At 47.4% G+C, this 11,575-nt stretch overlaps 1 protein-coding gene across 2 annotated transcripts in view; it reads right to left on the reverse strand.

Annotated features, from left to right (window-relative positions):
- SIDT1 (SID1 transmembrane family member 1) overlaps positions 1-6,066 on the reverse strand; it is a 52,462-nt gene extending 46,396 nt beyond the window's left edge. For both annotated transcript variants that reach the window (XM_068957687.1, XM_068957669.1), the window contains exon 1: positions 5,930-6,066. The gene's annotated coding sequence lies outside the window, so the exon portion shown is untranslated. The remainder of the gene's footprint in view (positions 1-5,929) is intronic.
- Between the last annotated feature and the right edge of the window lie 5,509 nt (positions 6,067-11,575).

The following is an 11,575-nucleotide window of genomic DNA, read 5'->3' on the forward strand; positions in this document are numbered from 1 at the left end:
TCTGGCTAGAGGAGGAAACACCACAGCACGAGACCTCAGAAAGCCACAGAATAATTTAAGGCTGATGGGACCTCAGGAGGTCATCTGAGCAAATCCTCTGCTTAAAGCAAAGCTATCTCCCATACCTTTCTTCCACATAAACTCCCCAATTTCTGCCAGAACCAAAGCCTTCAAGACAGTACATTTTTGGCTGCAGAAAGCAAAGGCCAAGCTCTTATCTTCAAGAGATCTCCACATCATTTCTCCCTCAGCTTACTTTTGCTTTCTTTCGGAAATAAAATCTTTGGCATGACTCCAGACAAGGCAAGGAACAGGCCAAAAAACCCAATTAAGAAGCAGTGAGAACATCCCAAATGCAGTTTGTTCTACATTGTCTACATTCTCACCTTCCTTTAACAAACAGACAGACCTTATTATATATGCAAGAATTATTCCAAGGGGCTTCTGTCTACCCTTCTAAGCTTCAAACACCATACATTTACTTCCTTTGACTTCTCCAGATTTGGCACTGTGCCTACACTTCTGCCTCACAAAGCATTTAACATTAGGCTCAAGAAATGGCAAGGCCTTTCCAGTGTCCTGTGGTGAGCTGACTAGAGCCAGTAACTAAAAAGCAGTTTCAGTCCCCGGATAGCCTACAACAAAAATATTTGTAGTCTTCCCAATTTACCTGATTTTTGCCTGCATCTTTGTGGCTACAAGGGTGTGTTTCCGTTCAGCGTTACAGAAAGAGTCTAACCTATTCCTCCCACTCTGCCAGACAGCTCAGGTTTGGTTGTCTCCAAACAGAAGAGTTTAAAACTTTTTTTTTTCTTTTCTTTTTACTGCATGCATGGTATAGCTGTGGGTTGAAACTCAGGCTAATGCCAGGACTATCATAGTAAAGACATGCAGGAAAGAGAAGGAATAGTTTGAAGTAGTTTTGTTCCAGCCCAGAAGTGTCCTACACATCCAGCCTAAAAACAGTTCAGAAGCTGGAGGTAAAAGGAGAGCTCCTGGGGTTCTTGTAGGAGACAGGTGCTGCTGTAGTGGGACCTGCATTTACATATAAAACAGTAGAGAACAAAAAAAAAATACAGATTTGATCATTGAAATTTATTCAACCAAGCTGCCTATGCAGCACAGCAAGGAGTTTCCCTGTAGCTATGACAAATAGCTTTGGTCTGAGAAAACAACTCATCACACAGTCCCAGAGGAACATACAGGTGAATTTTGATTCTGCCTCCTCATCTAGGATGAAGCAAGCACCACTGCTACCCAAGCTGGACTATAAAAGATCCCATTAATTAAGGGACAGGGGAACCCAAATGTTTCACACTCTTTGGGCTAGGAAAGGCATCTAGACGCCATCAGAGGGTGGCATACAGTTTGAGGCATCTAATTGAAAGACTTCTCGCCAGTGTTGCTTCCCCTCTTCCCTTAGGTCTGCCAATATTTTTCCATCTGCGATCATGAAAGGAGGAAAGGTAATGGCATTAGCAAGCCTCATGGCAGCATGCAACCTTTCTCACTCGTTCACTGAGGACGGTTTTTACTCACTACCCCTCATATAGACTGCACACAGGAAATGGAGTCACTCCAGAGCTGTGCATCCTCACATGGCATGACGGCTACATGAGAAGCCATAGCTTATTCCGCTGTCAATCACTGCTCACTGCAAGGCTGGGCCATATGGGAACTGAGATTGGGGCTCTGTTCCTAGCCCTGGGAAGGGAGTAGGAAGAAAATATCACCCACTCATTCTCCCAAAATAGGTGCAGCCCACTGCTTAGCTTTTGGGCTCATTACATCCAGGATGCAAAACAACATGTCCAAGAGCAGCGTTTAGACAGCAACAGCTTTGTCTAAGAAAGGAAAGTCGGAAACTTGCAGACAAGTTGTTCTCCTCCCAGATACTTGGTTTTCTAAATATAGTTCAGGCATCTTTCAATTCACACTTTTGGCTGACCCAAATTCTGACCAGGAAGAACTTTTGTCTCCAACAGACTTCCTCAAGGTACTCTCCTGCATCTACCAGGCACAGGAAATGCCCACAAGCACAATATAATGAGTGCCATTTGGATTTTTCAGCAAAATAACCATTAGGGCCTGGCAGATCTTAAAGTGGTAGAGAAAGCAGCTCAATTTGGATTCCTTCATTGCTTCCTCTCAGCCTTTTTTCTTTTCGGAAGCCCTTGTTTTATTGCAATTGTGGAACTAAACAGGTTCTCATTTGCTTCATAAAGCCTTCTCTAGCCAATGTAAATCCAGTAGAAATACTCTGCAACTTTCACTCGACCTTCTGGGCAGGCACACTGCACAGGCAGCTCCAGCATATCCATTTCCCCCCCAACTCCTTCCTCCCCCAAGTAGGGGCATACTGAATATGTGGAGTTTGAGACACTCAAGAGCATGTGCCACATTCATCTTTTTCCAGTCCTGGACCTCTTCACTTTAAATAACCCTAAAAATAAGATAATCCTGTTTGCCCAGCTAATTGTTCACCACCTTTCTAATAGCACGCATCTAGCTTTGCTGCTAGAATATGGGTGAACAGTGACAGAAGTAACAGCTGGTTTTATTTTTCCCCCTACACCAACAGTTAAGCATTAAAAAAAAAAAAAGCTGCACAAAGAGGGAAATTTCAAAGTTGAACTAGGAGGAGGAAAAGGAAGTTAGAAAACCATTTTTAAAAGATCCCATAATGAATTAAGACTTTCTACCATGCAAGACAGGAAGGAGTTTTTGATGCATCCCTCTGTCCATAGGCCAACTCTACAGAAGCCCCTCGCAGCAGAGTAGCTGTGCTCCTCCTCTTTCAGCACAGCCCTGCTTTTACTGCTCTACCTTAGGAATTAGGGCCTAAATCTTAGCTGTCAAGTACAGAGCAGCCTGCCAGCTCTCCTGCCTTAGGATGCTTGGTGAAATATTTCTGCAAAGCACTCTAGGGGTTTTTCTTCCCGTCCACTCTCCTAAGAGGCCTGGCAATGTATACATGCATAGGAGTTTCAACTAGGAGACCTGGTTAGCACATAGATACCCTTATTCTCATTTTGTACAAACACAGAAAAAGAGGTACACAGAAGGAAAGTGACTGCCTGTCTCAAAGCAGCTCTGCTCCAGAACCAGAAGCTGCACTTTCTGCACTGGGAACACTTCAGCTTGTACACATCTGCCTGAAAGCAATCTCATAGGACCTTTCCTAGCACAGGCCTATCTATACCCAGGTAATAAGGAGAATTATCGGGATGAATAACATCCTTTGAGATCAGACAGGCACAACTCTTCTTAGAAAAAGCAGTAGGTCTCTGAAGCACCAGACAGGAATAACAGTTTCATTCCTTCTCTGCCCTAGTCCAGCACTCAACCATTGCTCCATCCAGCTGCATTTTGAGACATGCCCTGGCATCCCCAGCATGCGATTAACCAGAGGACTTGTGGGTTGCAATCCTCACACCTTGTCTTTGGCTCCAAACTGTCCCTTGCTTTGCAGGCCTGCCCCCATAAGAGGGGGTAGCGGAGAAGGGAAACAGCAGAACCCACAGTACCAGCAAAACCCTTTCAGAGCCAGGCCACTCCAAACCTGGCTTTGCTTTAGAGGGAAAGCAATTATATTCACCCACTGCAGCCCTTCCACAAGTAAATGCTCTTTTTATTCAATTAGATTTCCCATAACTAAGGTTAATTGTCCATGCAGTATCTGCCTCAAGGTACGAGAGGCTTCTGGCTGACCTGCCATTAGCATAGAGACAGCAGGAGTCTGAAAGGGTCAGGCAGAGTGGGGACCTCGCAAGTGGCAGGCAGCTGGCTGACTCTCCCCTCACTAATAGTTGAAGGCTAAAGACAGCATTGAGAGGGAAGGACTAGTACATTGAGTTTTGCAGGAGTTACATTCCTTCAGAAAGCCCAACGATTACCCAGAATCAGACACTCAGATTCAAAGCTAATGGTGGACAGCATGCTGCCAAATGTCTTTACAACTCTCGCACAAGAGAAGTTTGCCCATGAGATCATGCTCCCTGGTTCAAGCCAGGATTTTCACCATCCAGCTTCCAAACTTAGAGTAATGATTACCCCCAGGGAGATACAGGGCCATCAGGACAGACCTGCCTCTAGTTCTGACCAGGCTGGCAAGAGGAGACACACTCCCATTTGCCTCTCATGGGTTCAGGGCCACAGGTGGGCTAGGGCTGCACACACCTGCAACCAGTTATATTGACTAAGCCAGACACCTTCTTGGGGGTTTCTGCTGCTTCATCACAGGAGCAGCATCTATAGGGCCTCTCACTGAGCTATCCTCAGGATCTTTTCTGGGCACCCCTCACCCTAAAGCCTCCTAATACAGTTCTTTTTATTTTGCAAGTGGTTTTCTCTTTCAAGTTAGCTTTCACAGAAGGATCTGGCTGCCTGGCCCTCTTTATGCATGTTCATGGCAGTGCTTGGAGAGTTCTGCCTTGAAAACAAACAAAACGGAAAAATAAGCCTCAAGTCTGAGGTTTCCCCTCTTAGATATGTTCTCGGCCAGCTCGATACCACTACAAAGATTACATGTTCCAGCCCAGAGGAACACGGAGATCAGCACAGTAAAGTTCCTGTTTAAATGCAGCAATGCTCTGGGCTGATGGGCTCTTCACAGCCACAGGAATGGGCTAGTCTCACAGAGCAGCCATCAAGCAGAAGGTGGGTTTAAATGCCTGGAAACACCACAAAATAGCTGCATATTCCCCCTTCCCTCCTGCTCATTGCACTAGTTATTCTTCTGGGGAGAGAGAGAGAGAGAAGCGGACTTACTTTTTCCTAGAAGGATCCAGCAAAACTCAGGGCTTTAAACAGCACAATCACATCCAATGAACTGGATTCATTTTAACTGAAGTCACTGTGTGTGTTGTCTCAGCTAACAAGCCCCAGATATTATTTGGTCTGCTGACAGGCCTTCATCATAATAGCACCAAGCACCCAAAAACCCCTAACTTACATCATCACGAGCTTCTAGAACAGCGCTTATGCCATAAATTTGTGTTTGATCTCCTGTGTCCAGTGGCGACACCCAACAGGAAAGTAAGGCTGGGCTGGTTCACTTGCATCACAACCCCAACCAGAACTCCTGCCCCATAAGTACTGGGCATGTTTTATTACATAGTAACGCACATAACAGAAGAAAAAAATATTTAAGGTCTGGATTTTTTTTCAGTGTTTCAAAGCAAAGTAAAGCAAGGGATTATTAAAAAGGGCCCTTTTTTTTCCTTGTTATCACCCTCTCTACCAAATCTCTCCCTATTAAAGCATCAGAAATACAGCATGGAAGAGAGATCCTCTTGTCCTGTGCAACTGAGGGAAAGAAGGGAGAGGATTCATTTGCCCATGTTCTGGAACATCAAAGCATCTCACCCAATAATTAATGCCCAAACCAAATAACAGGGCCTGAGTTTCCAAGGTACCCCACTTGGCTACTTGAGATAAGTGTGACCTTAAAAAGCCAGGGGGAAGGAAGCAACCTAAGCACACGTAAAGGGCACACTTCCCCACCTCACAGCCAGCCGTGCCTCCAGCGTGCACCTCCCGGGCTCCCACAGGAGAGCACCGCGATCCCCCGAAGCACTCGCGTGTGGAACGCGGTGTTTCAAAAAGGCTCATTAAGCACCCCCTCCCCCCTTTTTAAACCTACTACTATTCTCCACATCCTTTCCTGGAGGCTTGAAACCCCTTTTGCCGCCAGAAGCGCCGGATCCCAGCCGGCCCTGTGGGGGCAGGTCGCGCCGTGCCGGACCTGCCTCCGCTCGGGGCCGTGGGGCCGGCGGAGCCGCGGGGTGGGGGAGCGGCGCAGGGCAGCGCGGCGGCGGAGCCCCGCGGGCGCCGAGGGGGAGCCCAGCCCTCTGCAGACAGCCGCAAAACGGCGGAGGGGGCGGGAGGGGGGAGGCACACGGTGCCTTTCCTGGCGTCGCCGTCCTACCTGTCCGGGCTGGCTGCTGTAGGCGAAGGCGTAGACCCGCTCCGCGCTGATGTTCACGGCGCCCCGGTAGAGGCGGCCGAAGGTGCCGGGAGCCGGGCTGCCCCCGGGGCCGGCGCCCGCCGCCGCCGCCGCCCAGAGCAGGGCGCAGAGCAGGGCCCCGCCGCTGCCCCCCGGGGCCCCGGGCATGGCCCTGCCGCCGCCGCCGCGCGGCTCCGGTGCGCTGCACTGTACTGCGCGCCGCCCGGTGCAGCAGCCGGGCTGCTCTACACCGGCAGGGCGGGCGCCGAGCCGCTCTATTTGCAATTTAAATAAATACCTCGGCGGTACGCGCGGGCGCCGGGGGTGGGGAAGGCGGGGAGGCTGCGCGCCTCGGACGCCCCCCGCCCGCGGTGCGGGGCGCTGCGGGGGCAGCGCGCAACTTTGGTCCCCGCGGGGAGGACCGGCCGGCGGCGGGGGGGAGGCCCAGGGGTTGGCCCCGGGGCGGAGGGGCTCCTCCGTGTGTCCGGCCCTCGGCCTTCAAACGCTCGCCCTGCCCCGCGGCTGGTCGTCAGGGAGCTTTTTCCCCCCCCCCGTGCTGAAAGGTGAAGGATGCAATGGGAATTCGCGCTGGCATCTTCATACACGTGGCGGGCTGGTGGATGGGGCTGTGATAATGGCATCCGGGTGGCTTAAACACCACTCGCCCGACAAATCTGGGGCATTTTCACCCCTCGCCGTGCCGGTGGAGCACCAGAGCGTTAGGGCGTCGTGATGCGATGATGCACGATGCGTCTTGCGCGAGACCATCCTGAACCTTTATTTTTAGCTCTTCGTAACTTTGGGATGAATGTTCTCATCTTTCAGTTCAGTCCAAAGGTGTTTTTTCCAGGGTGTGAAAGGCTGGAGCAAAATGGAATGTAGTTGATGCGCTATATGTCATGTGAGTCTTCCATGATATTGATACAAAAAATGTGGTGATATTCTTAACCTTCTCAGCAAGGTGAGCGTGATACCGCTGGGCTGTGAAAAGGCTAGGGGTCTCTCGCTCATTGCTTTCCCCTTGTACATTCTTCTGTTGAAAACATGTTTGGTAAACATGTCAAATCCTTGGGCAGAGGGATGCACTTTTACATCAGAGAAGCTAGAGCACTGCTAGAAAGTAGCTTGAAATGTTTTTCAGACCACGAACAAACTTGTAGAAGCTGCTATTTCATGAAGCCAACCCGCATTCTTCGGCTGTGTTGAGTCTGGCCACAGAAGCTTCCCCACTGGGAGTTTTGTTTTCAAAATGGAGAGATGTTTCCTGGGGTCTCTCTTCTTGTATAGAGGAGAAGCTGTTTTAAAGCCCAGCGGAACGATTCAGCTTGCATTCTGCCATCATTTCAACCTGTGGGCCTCTGCGTGATCTCTGCCAAGAACAAACGAAACAATTGTCAGTGATTCTTGCGTCCGTCTTGAAGCAGACCGCTGTTCAGATCACCTTGCCTTCTGTCAGAGTCCCAAGAGGTGGCAGCAAGGGCAGAACCCCCATCTGAGATGTCCTGCAAGATGGACTATACAACACGATGTTTGTCTGTCAGCCTGGAGTGTTGTATCGTGTCCTACAGACCAGACCTGCGTGATGTCACCTCCAAGCTCTTGTGACTCCCTCTTGCTTCTTACTGTGACACAGGATGACCTCTTCTGGGGGACTTCAAGCAGTAGTGGCATTGGGAGACTTGTGGTTTCCCCTCTGCACCCTGTAGTGCCCTAGACTCCTAAACTATACAGCTTTCTACTCACCCACAGCTTTCTTCAGACCCACAGATCCCTCTGGCCCCACATGGCCATCAGCCCTCTAGCACTTACAGGAAGGAAGAATGACTCCAGCTGCAGGGAGGAGACTGGGGAGCATGTCTGGCTTCTCATATCTTCTCTCTGCGAGTAGAGGCTTGAGGGAAACTTGGAACAGGAGGAGATAAGGCAGAGCAAAAACATGCCTGGGCCATGCCAGGTCACTCAGAGCAATGTGACAGATGGCACAAGACTAGTGTTCTGCATACCAAGCTAGCATTGGCACCTACTAATAACTTCTGTATTGTTTTGTGCTGTGTGTATTTCAGATCAGGAGGTCAGTGTGTGGTATCAGTGCATTGTCCCTCTCTAGCTGTGTTGTCCTTATGACACAGAAGTGGTCCACGCTTTCCAATGCAGAATTATGGAATTCTTCAAGTCCTTGCCCTGAGTTGACATACGTTTTGGTACCCTACCAAAGACTACGCATGTTTTTCCTCATTTTGAATTTGAGAATTCAAATTTTCTTTCAAAATGTAATACTTTGTGCTTGCCTTTGTTGAAATTCATCTTACTGTTTCCAGAGCCTATTCGCATTTTGGAAAGGTTATAATTTTATTCAAATCCTCGCCTGCAGAGTGCTTGAAGTACTGCTTGACTCAGTGTTATTTGCAGATGTTTAAAGTCAAAGATCAACTTCATCATCCAGGTCACTAATGAAAGTAGTTAATCTTAGCAGATCAGATCTCCTAATTTGATATGCCTTCCTATTGACAAGAAATTATCCACGACTACATCTGGAGTATTGCTTTTCAATCACACACCCCTCTCATGTTAATTCCATCTGGGCCGTAGTTGCCTTTGTGAGGATGGTATTCAAGGCAATATCAAAAGCCCTACTAAAGTCAAAATATGTCTCATCTATTGCTTTCACCCCCTACCAAGTCAGTATCTTAGTAAAAAAATAAATTAGGTTACTTTGACATGATTTGTTCTGGACAAATCCACACTGCCTGTTTCTCATCACTTTTTTTGTTATTTAGTTGCTTGCACACCGATTTTTGAACAGCTTGTTTCATTGTCTTTTCAGATAACAAACAGAAGTTGGCTGCTTCATAGCTCCTTACTTGACCCCTCTGTTAAAGATAAGTAGCATGTTTTCCCTTTTCAAGTCCACCTGGATCTTGTTCTTGAATGGCAGCATATATTTTGGAAGAAAGAACTGGTACCAGCCAGTGTAAGAGACAAGATGCTGGTCCAGATGGACTGTGGTTCTGGGCTAGTGGAAATATTTAGGTATTCTTGCCTGTACCAGAGTACTCTGGTGTCAGGGAACAGCAAAGGCTGGCTGCTCCCTAAGGGATGCCGACTGGCACAGCAGGAGCCTTGTTGGCCAGGATCAGCCAAGAGTCCAGGGAGCCAGACAAGTCTGTGGTGGTGCGGCAGGTCTGTGGTCAAGCTAGCAATGCGAGTCAGCAAGTCAGGGTCAGGATCAGTTCTGGTAACAGTAACCAGGGTCACACACAGCCTGGTAATCACCAGGCAAGTCTGTAGCAAAGAGGCAGGTTGGAGGCCAGGCCAAGAAGTCAGTCTGTGGGTCATGGCCTGGGTCTGGATAAAGGGGGCTTGTGGACAGGCACAGGCATGGCTGCAGTGCTGCTGTAGCTCAGGCAGGGGCTGAGCTCTACAGCCTCAGCTTGAAAGCATCTCTGGAGTATGTGTGTGCGTGCATGTGTTGGCATTGAGCCTGGGGTGCCAGACCTTCAGGAGGGGGGATGCTCTCAGAGCCCTGGCCGTGTCGGAGACTGATGGTAATTGTGGAATTGGTCTACACAGCATTGGATGTTCTGAGCTGGACAAAACGTTCAGTAGTCTCTTCAACCAACTGCAGTGGTTTGAACTGATGGCAGCATGTATGCTCCAGGTGCATGAGATTTTAAATGTGTCTAGTTAGACTAACACAGTTTATCAGCAGTTAAAGCGCTGGCTAGTATATTTCCTAAAACAGCTCATTTTCCCAGTATAAGCAAAGCCCAGGGTTGTGAATGTCTGTACGCGAAGGAGAAAGAATGCTGAGCTAAAGCCTCATAAGAGTGTCATTTTTTTTTCATAGCACAGAATAGAAAATCACACTGCTTTTGAAAAAAAAACATAGTAAGGAAATGACAATGACATTTCTCCTGGTAACCAGTGCTGTAAAAACATACAGGATAGAGGAAAGATCTTAATTACAAAGGAATTCCCCAAATGATACCAGTTTGGAATGGAAAAGAGGAGTATAAATGTATAATCAGCCAAATTGATTGGAATACCTGATGGTTTTAAATCACAGCTGTTTGTCTGAATATGTGGTCTCCATCTTATGCAAGCTCTACTGGGAGTAAGTAGATGCTGTAGATGTTCAGCTGGCTTTTGCTGAGCTAACGGAACATTCGCAGGCTCTGCTGCAAATATAGTGTGAAAAACTGCATGAGCTGAAAGGTAGATGGGCTTTTAAAACATCTGATGGAAGCACAGTAACCTGCTCCCCATTTTCTTATAGGTGCCTGAACTGTTTGAGAATAGGCTGGTTGAATGAAAAATATTTCTGCCTTGTATTCTGCCTTGTGTTAGCTTACATTAGCTATTTAACATTTACATTTGTTTGTGATTAATAATAGCATCGAGGTTTAGGAGACTCCAGAGTGGATTGATCTATTTGTCTTTATTGCTTTCTTTTCTTTCCAATAGACCTTATTCTTCAAGATAATTTAAAGCTGTGTTAGGAGAGAATTCTCAGTGTGTCCTTAATTTACATGCTTTTGAGTTCCAGTTTTTCCAGTGCCTTGCCTTGCATGTATGCCCAGGATCAGGGATTTGTTTCTACCATAGGCTGAAGTCTGATGCTCAGGTTGAGGCTGCATATGATATCTGTGGGTATGCCTAGATGGAAACTGAAGTTCAGGTGCAACCTCCAATATAAAAAGTGATCAGCCACCTTGGCAGCACTTCAGCTGAGGTCATTCACTGATGGTATTTCCTTGTCATTTTTTCTCTCCTTTCAGAACTTCAGTCTTCTCCTCTTCTCTCCTCTTCTCTCCCATGCAGAGCAATTCCTCCTAGCAGCGCAATGATTAGTAGCATGGGCATCTTCACAAGAGGATTTTTACAGTGATGTTAATAAGCCCAGAATTAGACTGATGAGGACCCTAAGAATTAGGAAATCTTAGTGAAAGGGAGTTTTTCTTTTTGAGTAAGAAAGCAGTTTTGAATGAAAGGGTGATAATACTTACACCTTCACTTTTCACCTCTAACAGATAAAATATTAAGCTCACCCCGTAATAAAAAATGTTAGCTCTAACCCTTCAGAGTAATTTACATCTTGTCTCTACGTGTGTGACCTAGGTAAGTGGAGGATCTGTTGCATATTTGTGGGTCAAGTCTATAAGAAAGATATTGCACTCTTGTGTAAGCTAAGTAACTCTTTTGAAAACAGCAGATTTCTTTCTGGAAGCTGAATATTCCTTGTGGGTAAGGAGGTATACACTTTCTCAGTGAGACAGCTAATGAGATCTATATTTGTTGAAACACAATCAAAGGCCACTCTTTAATTTGACGTTTCCTTAATTTCATTAGCTTGTGTGACATTCTGCTCGTAATCATCCTTAAAGGGATTTGAAATACATTTTCGGGGGGGGGGGGGAAATTTCCCGGGTTTCTTTACCAGGACGTTAAAAAATGGCTTGGGAGGGTATTTGCAGTAAGGCGGGATATTAATGAAATAAACGAGCAGCAAAATTAAGGCAAGACGGGCAGACCTTGCCAGCAGGGACAGAGGATGTTCCCCCGCACGGCTCACTGCTGCCTCCCTGCCGCGGTTAGAGAAGCCGAGCAGAGAGGGAGCTGCAGTACCAG

The sequence above is a fragment of the Struthio camelus genome, chromosome 1, assembly GCF_040807025.1.
Source record: "Struthio camelus isolate bStrCam1 chromosome 1, bStrCam1.hap1, whole genome shotgun sequence".
NCBI classification, from domain to species: Eukaryota; Metazoa; Chordata; class Aves; order Struthioniformes; family Struthionidae; genus Struthio; species Struthio camelus.